The 13,436-nt window shown below is 37.0% G+C and overlaps 1 protein-coding gene across 12 annotated transcripts in view; it reads right to left on the bottom strand.

Annotated features, from left to right (window-relative positions):
- The window catches only part of PWWP3B (PWWP domain containing 3B), a 25,717-nt gene extending 12,729 nt beyond the window's left edge, over window positions 1–12,988 (bottom strand). The window contains exons 1-5 of one of the 12 annotated variants that reach the window (XM_031027466.2): window positions 12,850–12,988; window positions 10,154–10,342; window positions 6,293–6,398; window positions 5,460–5,558; window positions 3,894–4,079 (exon numbers count right to left, since the gene is read on the bottom strand). The gene's annotated coding sequence lies outside the window, so the exon portion shown is untranslated. Of the gene's footprint in view, window positions 1–3,893; window positions 4,080–5,459; window positions 5,559–6,292; window positions 6,436–10,153; window positions 10,343–12,849 lie in introns of those variants that run through there. The other 11 variants (XM_081808477.1, XM_031027465.2, XM_031027467.2 and 8 more) reach the window with 11 other exon arrangements.
- Between the last annotated feature and the right edge of the window lie 448 nt (window positions 12,989–13,436).

Raw genomic sequence — 13,436 nt, forward strand, 5'->3', positions numbered from 1 at the left:
AAGCAAAGTAGGAAACCTTTGAGACCTTCATTTAAACAAAGATTTATTAAGACACAAAAAGTATGCACCATAAAAAATTTGATAAATTGCACTTGAAAACTTCTCTTAAAAAATAAAATGAAAATCCACAGGAGGATATATTTACAAAACACATATCTAATAAAGAACTTTTATTCAGAATATACAAAGAAATCTTATAATCCAATAATAAGATTAACAACCTAGTAAAAAATGGGCAACCAATTTAAATAGACCATCATCAAAGAAGATATATGAATATCAAATGAACACATCGAAAGATGCCCAACACTATTAATAATTAGGGATATGCAAGCAAAACCACAGTAAGACATCACTAACACCTTTATAAGAATGGCCAATATCAAAAAGAGAAAACACATGACAGTATCAACTGCTGGCAATGAAGCTACTAGAATGCATATATTGCTGTTGAAAATACAAGATCTCACAGCTACTTTAGAAAACACTATGGCAGTTTCTAATATAGTTGGACATATGCTTACCATGTAATCCAGGAATCCCACTCCTAGGTATTTACCCAAGAGAAATAAAAACTTATGCACAGACAAAGATCTGTTCTGGAATGTTTATAACAACTTTAATCATAATTACCAAAAATTATAAATCTACTCATGAGTAGATACACAAATTGTAGAATAACAGAATAACAAACTACTGATACATACTTCAATATGGGTAAATACCAGAAACATCATGCTAAGTGAAAGAAGCCAGATGTAAAAAACTATATATTATATGACTCCATGTATAAGATATTTTGGAAAATAAAAACCTATAGGGACAGAAATTAGATCAGTGGTCACCAGGAATCAGGGTAAAGAGTGAGTACTGACTACAATGGGGCAAGAAAGAACATTTTGGAATTACAATAATATTCTATAGTCTGACTATTTGTCATTACATGACTACAGACCTTTGTCAAAACTCATCAAACTATATGCCTGAAAGAGTGAATTTAACTCTATGTAAATTACACCTTAATAAACCTGAGCCTTAAAAAGGCATCCAAAATCAGAATATAAGCTATATAAGAAGTTCATATTTTACTGTGAGAGTAATGGGAATATATATAGGAGTTTGATTTGTACTTTGGGTCATGAATACCAAAAAAGGTTGTGGGTTACACAAGGTATGTGTAAAAATATCTTCTGGAGCGTACAAAGAATATGTTAGAAATTCAGTTTTTTTAAATATCTTTAATTTTTGCTAACTTTATTTCTGAACTTACTTTAAAATGTTGGGGGGTCACCTAAGACACATGACTTTTAATGCAGTTATGTATCTCTTTCTATAAATTTATATACTCACTCTTTCATTAGAAGTTAGTTAATACAGGACAAATGTCAAGAATCCAGATGACATCAGCACCTTACGGTTTGTGAAACTTATCCTCATTGGTAGAGCCTTTAACTACACTGAAGTTCTCACATACCACTCGACTATGAGAATGGAAAGAAAGGAAGGAGTAGAAGCCAAAGTGTCATAATCTGGAGACAGAGATCCAGTTAAGAATTATGTCCCCAGTGAGAAAGCAAAAGCCAAATAACATAAGAGAGACAGTGTGGTTATAGAACAAACAAATATCAGTATCTTTAGTGTATAAGTTTCATATAAAAGAGTGGAAATGGTTCAGTTAGAACACTCGTAAAAACCATGAGGGGGACATGAGCACTGGTAAAGCAAGGAATTATAGATACTTAATGGATATACAAAATATTGAATGACCCCTAAAGCATAGGTACAAACAAATAACTGAAAACGGCTATAAACAAAGTTAAAATCTTATTATTAATGTTCTCTGGCTGAATGTCAGCCCACCGGAAGAGGGAGAACATCAGAAGAAAGCTTACTAGGTAAAAGAAAACGCTAGCCAGAGAGTGAATTATTGCCAGAGCCAAAGGGACTCCATAATCTCTGGCCAAATGTATGTGAACATGATAGAGAGGGGAAAAAAGAAAAAAATACCAAACAGTGACCTAGAGGTCACATGAAGATAAACCTGCCATGTCTGGAGATTTTGTATTCTCCAGGTAATGCTAAGACCTACATAGTGCCAATGGCTGAAGCTGCTAGGAAATTAAGATTCAGGATGATGGAATGGGAAATATATTAAAAGAAATAAAATAAAGTTGATGAGGACCTCACAATTTCATCATTAGAGCACATAGCAAACAAAGCTTGACTAATCTAAGTACTGAAGTAGAAAGACTAAGCTATAGTGTTCTTGGGATTAACAAGAAAAGAGAAGGACCAGTTAAAATAATTTGTAAAAACTTCAGTAACAGCCTAAGCGTGCAGCAAGGAGTAGATAAGAACATAAGCAAGGCAAAATAAAAGAAGTTCAAAATGAATCACTGAAGATCTGAATGTGTGTGTGATTGATTGGTACATCTGGATATAGAGTAGAAATCAATCAGTGAACTCTGAATCATTTAGAAAAATCCTTAGGTCATTGGGCTGTGTCTGACTGCCCAGGTAACCACAAAAACTGCGATTTTAGAGGCCTCTATTGCCTTAGGGCTACAAAATAGTTTTTTCATGCAGTGTTTATACATATCCTCCTGAAAACTTGGGGGGAAGCTTGAGTAAGTGATTTGAATGGGAGATAAGAAATATTCACTTAAGTGAGGGAGTAAGAAAATAGTCACTTAAAGAGAAGGCAAAGAGAAAAGAGAATAAGCAAAGGGATTTCTTCTGTCAAAGGAGAAGGAAGGTGGATAATGAAAACAGAGAAGACATACAAAAAGATGAATATATACCTGGCACCAAAGAAACACTGCGGTTGGGGAAAAATATTTGAAAATTCAGAAAAAGAGAAGTAGTTCTATAATGCCCCACTATGTAATCCTTATTATAGCTATTACATATAAGAAATGAATGAGGGTGCATATGGTAGGAGATGGGGGGGGTGTTGGGGAATGTGTCAGGGACACCATTTCTATTATTGGATATTTTGATACTTTGGGGCCTCTTGAGGTTTATTCTAGGGTAATCTTAACTTTACAAAAAAGATTTATTTATTTAGTTTATATTTAGAGAGAGAGCACACGACTGGGGGGAGGGGCAGAGGGAGAGGGAGAGAAGCAGACGCCCCGCTGAGCAGAGTGCCTGATGCAGGGCTCAATCTCACGACCCTGAGGTCACGACCCTGAGATCACAATCCTGAGATCATGACCTGAGCTGAAATCAAGAGTCGGACGCTTAACCAACTGAGCCACCCAGGTGCCCTTAGGGTAATCTTAACTTTTTAAAGCTGCCAGTGCTGTCCTATCTACACAAGGCAGTCAGACACAGATACTGGCATTTGTGCCTCCTGGACTCAGACAACAGCACAATGACCTCATTAAGAAGATGAGCTTAAGAGTTAGATATTTGGAATGGCTGCCATAGCTACCTACCGATTAGGGTAGTTTTCAAGGATTTCTTGAGAGTCAGGCAGTTGGCAGAGACCTGCAAGTCTTCCATAAGTAGATTTCCATTTCTATAATTCCTTCCTAGAAGTTTAAGACAATTCTTTCCTAACACTAGATTTAAAATTTTATTTTATTTTATTTTTTTAAAGATTTTTTATTTATTTATCTGAGAGAGAGAATGGGAGACAGAGAGCATGAGAGGGGGAGGATCAGAGGGAGAAGCAGACTCCCCGCTGAGCGGGGAGTCCGACGCGGGACTCGATCCCGGGACTCCAGGATCATGACCTGAGCCGAAGGCAGTTGCTTAACCAACTGAGCTACCCAGGCGCCCCTAGATTTAAAATTTTAAATGTTATGGCTACTGAGCCAGAAAAAATAAAATTGTACTGTACATTCTCAACTTAACCATGTTTTAATGTGAAATGGGAAGAGCCTTACCCAATGTCACGTGGATTGTGGAGGCTCTGGTCCTGTGATCTCGTTGTCTTGATTCTCACTCCAGCTGCTTGTCCTGCAGAGCCTTCTTCCTGCTCAGCACTTCTGAGGTCGCACTGCCTTTCTGGGGCTCAACTGGTATCACATGCAGATTCCCCAGGTCGCGTGTATCTTTGATATTAACCTAGGCTGTCCCAAAGGAAACAGGGAATCAAACCAATTCAATGGAAAAGGTGTAAAGAAACTTCCCTACCAAAACTTTAGCAGGCATGTCACTCTGAAATACAGGAATAAGACAAAATCTCATCTGTGATAGAGATGCCATGCTTATATTCCTTTTTTGTTCTTATTTTAAATGCTCTCTGTGATACACTTGTTATTTGGTTCATGCCGATATCATCTCTATTAGCAAAAGGTGAGGTGAGGACAGAAGAGTAGGGAAATAACAATTGCCTTGTGTTTTTTCCATAGGCCGAATGCTATGTAGTTACTTTTAAAAAAATGCTTTCTGTTTGAGTTCTCACATCAGTCCTCAGGTGGGCTTTTTTTCGAGACACGTAGTTTTCTTCAGTGAAACTATAATCACACTCTATATGTCGTCTCATAGTCTGGTAATACAAAATACGTTTCATGGCTTTGTTTGCACACTTCATAAAAATAGTTGCCTGGAGAAAATTTGGAAAATCTGGCAAGCGCCATCTTGTGACCAGTGCCAGAACTGCACTTTATTACTACCAGATACTTCTTATGGAAGGGTGGGAACTACATGCTGCCAAGCCAGCAGTTTTCTCAGGCTTCTAGAATATACCATGCTCAAATTTAGAGTTTTGTTATGCATTATGCAAAACATGGAATGCTAATGTCTTTACTTCCAATGGTCTGATAAAAAATTGCGTACCTACTGAAAATTGAAAAGACATGATTTATAAAAAGAAAGTATAATTCTAGAAAAATAATTAATATTATTGTTTCCTGAATATTTTTCCATAATCCTTATTTACAAATACACATGAATGCATATAATTTCAGACCAGCTTTTCACCATGCTCAAGCGCATGGTTTGAAAGTTTTCCCATATCAGTAAGTATTTTCATTGACTATGAATCACTTCAAATGTAATTTCCCCCCTAATTTGTAACATTTTATTCCAAACTTTTTTCTGCTACCATTAAAAAAATGACTAAATATATATTAATGATTATTTTTACATAGAGATAGTAAAGACTGTCTTATGTCTCCAACCACACAATCCCATTAGCAGGCAGCCTTATATTTTTTTGTGATTTTGTTAGACGTATAGTATTAAGGCAGTCTTTTATCTTTAAGTGATATAATACAGTGCTTGCCATTCTGCAATTTCCATTTTTCACCTAATACTACTTCTCAGACATTTTTTCAAATCACTACATGTTCATACTTCCCATCTGTCAGCTACATAACATTCAATTGTATGGATGCACCATGCCACATGATATTTTTAAAACTGCTAATAGAAATAAACCAAATCCCCTGTCTCACTAATAAACTTAAAAGATACGGAAAAATAGTTCTTGCTGACCACAGCCATACCTGTGGTCTGAAAGAATGAGTTGCAAGGAGGACACATGCAGGGCGGTAGCCAACACAGCAACCAGGCTACGCGCTTGATCAGGTCCAGGAAAATTTCCACTATCGACAAAAGACAAGGGGGGTAGGGGGGTATGTTTGCATGTCTGTCGTGTCTGTGAACGTTTATGTGTCTGAAACCAAACAGGTACACTGTTGCAGCTTCGTTGTGCTCTTCTCATTATAAAAATAATCACGGAATAAAACAATTCTAAAAATGCTGAAACCAAATAAAAATGTATTTTGAAATCCCAGTAATCTGAACACTTCAGAGATGCTGACTGCTAGCATGGGAGTCTAGTTCTCTTTAAGGAAAATGCATATATTTTTCACAAATGTTATCACTCAACAGCATATCTGAATCTCTTCCACATTCATTCGTGTACATTTATACTTGTGTTTGTACATGTCAATCACTTTTTAGGCTTACATTTTTCTATCAGTTACTTTTTGTGTACAATAATAAATGTTCACACAAAATATAATACAATCTGTAACAAAAATAGAAACATGGAATGCCATGTAAAAATTAACATGAACAGCATGCCTCACTGAAGTCTTAATTTAGAAGCTGTAATGTGATCGCCCATTCCCACATTGTGGACTTCATAAAATATCGAGAGAAACTGAATTTTCATGGGATTGATTCTGTAACAATAACAACAATTCTCCCCAAACCGTATTCCATTCCCACCTCTCCCAGGCAACAACGTTTTGTTTTGTTTTGTTTTTTTCCACTGTAACACCAAAACCCGAAGAAATTCCCAGAAAATAACTAGCTTTCAGACAGCCATTACCTTGAAGCTTCTTGTCAGCTGCAGCCTCGTGAAATGCAGCCCCTCCCCCAAGACTGGCCAGGCACAGCTCACTTCCAAGCTTCTCGGAGAATGCTCCGCCCCCTCCCTGTGATGGGGAAAGTAGGGGGCCTGTCCCTCAATTAGAGGGAGGAGAATCGCCAAGTTAACTGAAATTCACTTAAAGGGGAAAAACGTTCATTTTTAAAAGACTTGAAAGTGAAGTGGCAACATGTGTCTCTTTAATTTCCATTCAAACCACAGGGGTAAGGTGATTTCCTGAAAAGACCTAGCAAATCCACTTATCATAAAACAAAGACCCAGTTAAAAATAGCTCTTGCATATTTTTCTTGCCTTTTCTGGCACCTTACTTCTACAAGATTTTAAGACACAGCTGGTCATTGTCCATTAAAAAGACCTGTTAGGTCCTTGTTTCTGATCGCAGTGAATGAATACATTAATTTGTGAAGAATTATATCTCTACAGTTTTATTCCTCTGGCCCTGGGACATGGTGTGTCTCTTTACTCAGGTTGTCTCATTTATCCTTCAGAATGTTTTCTAGTTTTTTCAAGTACAGTCATTCCTTAAACATAAAACATCAATCAAAATCCTTAAAGAAAAGCGATCTGTATCTGAATATACTGAAATACAAAAATATGGTAAAAACACAACAAACCAAAGTTGAAAACAGAAGAACACACTTCATAAAACCGTTTTCAATTAAAAAAATCTCTAATCTAAAGTAGAGCTTCCAAATTAATAAGAAATAAACAGCAAAGTGGAAAAAATTGAGCAAGGGCTATAAATAGGTAATTCACAATATTCTGAGGGAATAGTTTTTCCCTGCTCCTATTTACTTCCTGTGAGCAAGCTCAAGTAATTCAACTACAGGTATCTCTCTCCTTTTTGTGCAGTTGCCAGCCTCTAGGCTGTTCGGTAGATTTGTTTAAATGTGGTGTTATAAGACCCACTTGATTCTCACAATAATCAATGCCCTGCCACTTATCTTGACTGCAATTTATCTTAAGCTGACATTTTGGCTGCCATCTGCAACTCTATTTGTTTTATATCAATTTGTTCAGTGGAGAAAGGAAAGTGCTAGTCGGTGGGGCTTTTCAAAACCCAAACATTCAAAATAAAAATTAAAAGTGAACGATACATGAAGGATACTCACCTTCCCTAACAATCAGGGATGCAAACGTGAACAGCAATGAGATTTTTCTACCTAGTTTCACTTACAAAGAAATGAAGAAATGATACAATGGACAGTTGACCAGAAAATGAGGAAATGGGCACTTTGGCTCATGTGCAAGGTCATGAAGCTGGGAGGAGGGCAAAAGAGAATTAAAGCCAAAGTCTATCTGACTCCCAAACAAAAGAATGTGTTCTTTCTCCACCAGTATTCACTGCCTCCTGGGCTTGGAATACTGACTCTTTGGTTGAACCAAGGATGGTGTCATTTACCTTCAGATTGTGAGGGAATTGGTGAATGTAACCCCAGAGTGAGCATTGCTTAATTTCATGTCCCTTCTGGTGAACACACTGATGAACTACAAACCGCCTTCAGTAACTACCGTACTTATCTATGAACTCTCCATCTTTGATGTACATTCACACTTCCACACAAATTAAAAAATATTTTTCTGCACTATGTTTTCACACTGATCCTATCTGCATGATAGCATTCACTTGGCCATGGAGTAGTTATGACATATCTCTCAGTCGTTTGTTACGTAGAGAAATGCCCCAGTTCATTCCATCCTCATTTACATTTGGCAACTCTTTGTTCTTGTGCTTTCGTTGTTTGCAACTTCTAATTCAATATGAGAAAATTGTTTCTCTACCCTCTCTTACTGAGCTTTTGTGTTCACAAAACGTGCCAGAAAGTAAGATTTAAACTTAGATTTTTAACTTTGAGGTTTCCCAGGAAGTGCTAAAACGTACACGGTGCCAATGGATCATTCAGAGGGTTAGTTCTCTTAAGATAATGTTATGCTAGGTTTAAAAACAACAGCAACAAAGTAAAACGTAAGTCATCCTGGTGAGACCCTCACAACCCCATCCTTTATCACAGTGAACAAGTAAACACAACTGCTGCCTCCTGCCCCCTCTGACTATTCAGGTTGGAGAAACAGAACTGCAGTATGACACAGCTCTTCCTGTAATTAGCAAACAAGAGAAAGAAAGCTGTCTGCACTGGGGACTCTAGAGGAAGAAGAAGCCATCATTCTTCCATTCTTCCAGAGACACATAATGCAGGGTCAGACTGGGTCAAAATTATTCTGTTAGCCAATCTGAATAAAGGACATCAAGGGGTCTTTGGGGAGGAGATATGGATTTCTATCGGCAGACTCCAATGTCTAGCTTTTAAGAATTTGTCAGGGAGGCATTATGACAGAGTCACGTTTTGGAAGGGGTCGAACAGGCAGGCAGGCAGGCAGGCAGACAGGTGTGGGTTTGAGATCTTTATTAATTCAGTGGAGAGAAACATATCAAATCCTTGACAACTATGCTAAGTTGTCATCTCCCCACAGTAGATAGCATAGTTAAGAGAGACGCATGAGTCACATGTAACCTAGGTTGTCTAAATATTAAATCGTATTTAATGGTACATAAAAACGAGTTTATTACCTGTCTAAGTGTGTAGTAAGAGACAGATGAGACAGGAAGTACAGGAAAGGGGGCAAAAGAAGTCCTAATTTAACCACAGAGAAACTGAATTTGCACATGCTCAATCAGTGCAGCCAGATAGACAAGAAATCAATCAACAGATACACAATATGCTAGGGAAATCCTTATGTCACTCATCTGGTTGTAGCTGCCTGGGTTTCTAGAAAAGCAGTGTTTTTAAAGAACCCTGAACTCTTCTTATTAGGGCTAGTGAGTGGTTCTCACCTGCTTGTAGACTCTTATCCTTCTGAAACTTCACAAAAGAGCCCGAATAAAATATGTTCAATGGGTGACAACTGAATTAGATTAAAACATGGCAGAAAAGAAAAGGGATCAGATACAAAGTTTACTTTGCTAAGAAGAAAGAATGTGGACAATGAGAATGAAGATAAGATAAAAATCAGAAGAATGAATAGTGAGTATCAGCTGAGGTTAGAGACAGGGAACATGTTTCGGGGGAGAGGAACAAAAACAGAGAAGAAAGATTATGATAACAAAGCCAATATCCTGTCTTTATCATTTCTATTGTACTGTAAGAAGGGAATGTGTGCCGGAGAGGCTTTGGCAGTGTCAGGGACATTATCTGTGTTCCTGGACAATTTGGGCCTTTTGGACCCCACTAGGTTACCATGAGGGAATGTGTGGCTTTGTGTTTTCTCTACTGCTAGTGCTGCCCCATCTGTCCAAAGCAACCAAAGATCTCATGGACCCAGACAGTAGGGTTCAGCACCAACCTCATTAAGAGTATGACTTCAGGAGTGAGAGATTCCTGATGGCTGCTGGGGAAGAATTAAATGTGTTAAACCACTATAATATACTATTCAAGAGAGTATACAGATGTCTATGTAAGGAGGGTCAGAAGACCTTAAGCAGGTTTTAAAGTATCTTTGTAACTCTGCTATCTAGGATGTGGTGATGACAACCTAGCTGTCAAGCAATGGAGAGTCAGGCCATTGGCTGAAACCTCAGGTAGATACCCGAATAGACTCTTGCACAATTTTCTTCACAGTGGTTTAACACATGAGATTTTTTTCCTCCCAAATGAGAAACTATGACTCTTAATTACAGGATGGGGAACAAAATAAATTGTACTGCTAATTCTCAACCTAACATAATTTTAGTATGAATGTGGCTTTTAAGGTTCTCAATGCATTTTCAACGTGAAATATTTCATGAAATGGGAAGAACATTACCCAGTATCACGTGGATTATGGAAGGTCTGGTCCTGTGATCTCGTTGTCTTGATTCTCACTCCAGTTGCCTGTCCTGCAGAGCCTTCTTCCTGCTCAGCACTTCCGAGGTTGCACTGCCTTTCTGGGGCTCAACTGGTATCACATGCAGATTCCCCAGGTCATGTATATCTTTGATATTAACCTAGGAGACTAACCCAAAGGAGACCGTGAATCGAACCAATTCAATGGAAAAGGTATAAAGAAACTTCCCTACCAAAACTTCCGCAGGCGCATCATTCTGAAACACAAGAAGGAGGTGAAATTTCATCTGTGATGTAGATGCCACATTTATCACCCTTTTGGTTTTTATTTGAAATGTTCTCTGTGATATAGTTGTTACTTGCTTCATACTGAAATGAGCTCTCTCATGGAAAGTATGATCTGGGTACAGGAAAGAAGGGAAATAACAGTTGCCTTGTGTCTTCTATATCTAAACCTCTGTAGTTACCTTTCAAAAAATGTGTTCTGTTTGAATTTCATATCAGTCCTAGTGTGGGTGCTTTTTCTGTTATACATGTGAAAAACTTCAACAGAACTGCAATCACACTCCACATACTGTCTCGTAATCTGCTAATGAAAAATATGTTTCATTCCTTTGTCCACTTCATAAAAATGGTTGCCTGGAGAAAATTTAGGACACCTGGCAAGCGCCATCTTGTGGCTAGAAACAGAACTGCAGATACCCTGGTCCTTAGTGGGGAAGGGTGGGAACTACAGTTATCCAGACAGTAGCCTTCTTGGGCTTCTATGCTTTTTTATTTTCAATTTAAGAATTGTGTTGGACAAAAATGGAATAATAATTCCTCATTTTAATGCCTTTATTATAATATCTCTCATGCATATTGTATATCTTACTTCATCTTTTAATTTTTCAAAGAAAGCAAGTCTCCACAATAATGGTCAAAATATAAGGGTTTGCTCTCCATATTTCTAGATTTTTCCTACAGATTTTATAAATGTGCATGGTTTTTAAACAAGAATACGCTTTATCACCTCTCCACATCAATAAATATTTTCTTGCATCATCTTTTTGTGAATTACTTTTACAAGAGTTGTCTATATTTCTAAAATTTGATCTCATTTTCTCATAATGAAAATGGTTCAAGCTTACTCTTTTCAAAGTAAGATTTTTTAAAATGGAGAAATATGACATACAGAACACTGAAGTGTTCTGTCTCTCCAACTACATCTATATCCCCAATTAATAAAGTAGCATGCATATTTCCAGATTTTTCTGGCATATATTGTATTAATATAATACAGGTCATTCTGCAAATTTGCTTATTTTTGGAATATACCATGGACACCTTTTCTTATTATTTAGTTCATTGCATTAACTTATTCTTTTTACAGCTGCATAGTATTCAGCATTATGGATGCACTATCCTATATGGCTATTCTATAATATGTTTAAAACATTTTTTGAATTATTTCTCAAGAATACATCAATATACAAATACATACCTTCTGCTTGAACCAAAGTCTGTACAATAGTCTAAATATCTGAATTGCAAGAAAAGCCCAAGCAACCAGATAAACAGCCTTCTCAGATCCACCTCCAGGTAAAGACAATGGAGTGTGTGTGGTGTCTATTTAAATATCTGTAACAAAATGGATTGCTCCCTCTCAGTTCCATTATGTTTCCCAAAAACCCTAAAGATACATAGAATCTAAAGAAGAAAATACACGCCATCATTACTCCAACCACCAAATTGTTTACATTTGAGTCTAATCCCTTTGATTGTTAACCTCATCATAGATATACTAGAATGTACTATCTGAGATTACATTTATTCACGCATATATTTGAAGATTTTTCCATGTTTATATATATTTACACATTTTGGAGAAGGTAGTTTTCTCCCCCATGTTTTAAAATTCTCTTCTTTATGCTGACAAGGTACTACATGCTAAGTGAAATGGGGAAGAAAGAAGTGGAAAATTTCCTCTCTTTTTTCCCCTAGGTATCTTTTACTACTAGACATACTGTTTGTTGTGTTTTATTATATTAACATATGTCCATTATTCCTTAGCTTATGATTTTTCAGATATTTTTCTGATTATAGTAAAAATAGGAATACATATTCTTCTGATAGGTAGAGATGTAGACAAAGATAGCCCTCTGAACATCCATAAAAAAGCAATTCTTCTAAGGCATTGAGTATCCCCCTGACAAATAACCAAACTCCTAATTTTCAGAAGTATTTAAATCCGCACAGTTATACATTACTTCAGATTATTACCATATAAACTCCTTCACAACAGTAAGATTTGTTAGAAACACAATAAAACCAAACTAATATGAAAGCCAACACCCCCAACTAACTTCATTTGGGATTATCACAATCTTTTTTTTTTTTTTTCAAAATAAGAAAGACTAATTTCTCAACTTTTCTTTCATCATTTATCCCTTGTTACCACTGCTTTTTGTCTGAAACCTAAAATGCCCTATTCAGAAGTTAGCTTTGGCCACTTCATGAAATATTTTTTCCGCAGGTGTAATCTGATCACCACCTCCCCCACTTTCAAAATGTGCACTTTTAAAATATCTGAAGGAATACAAAATCCAGACATTAATTCCCTTATAGAAACAACGACCCCCACGAAACGACACTCCTTTCCCTTTACTCCAAAGCAACAGTCCCTTCTTTTCTCACCTTTACTTGAAAGTTTCCAGAAATCACCGAAAATAACTAGCTGTTACGACAGCCATTACCTCCAAGCTTCTTCTCTTCGGCGGAAGCCTCCAAGTCTGTATGTAATGCGGCTCCTCCCTCAGGACTGCCGATCCACAGCTCACATCCAAGCTTCTGGAGAATGCTCCGCCCCCTCCCTGTGATGGAGAAAGCAGGAGGTCCTTCCCTCATTTAGAGGGAGGAGAAGCACAAGTCAAACAGAAATTCAGTTGAAAGAAAGAACTGGTTTTTTAAAAGAATTTTAAAGCGTAATGGCAACATATGTCTGTTCAATTTCCATTCAAACCCCTAAGGTGGGTGATTTCCTGAAAAGAAAAAAGAAAAAAAGAAAAGAAATAGAAGTAGCAAATTTCTTTTTCATATAATAAAGATGCAGTAAAATTTTCCTTACATGTTTTTTTCAGGCCTTCTCTTATACTTTGTCTCTGGTAAATTTGAAACCTGCTAGTCAAGCTCCGCTACAAAAGAATGCTAAGTGTCTTGATTGGGATTGTTATGAATGAATACTTCATTTTAGGTGGAATTAATTATTTACAATTTTGAATCTG

This window comes from Leptonychotes weddellii, chromosome X (assembly GCF_054177405.1).
Source record: "Leptonychotes weddellii isolate Sample4059 chromosome X, ASM5417740v2, whole genome shotgun sequence".
NCBI classification, from domain to species: domain Eukaryota; kingdom Metazoa; phylum Chordata; class Mammalia; order Carnivora; family Phocidae; genus Leptonychotes; species Leptonychotes weddellii.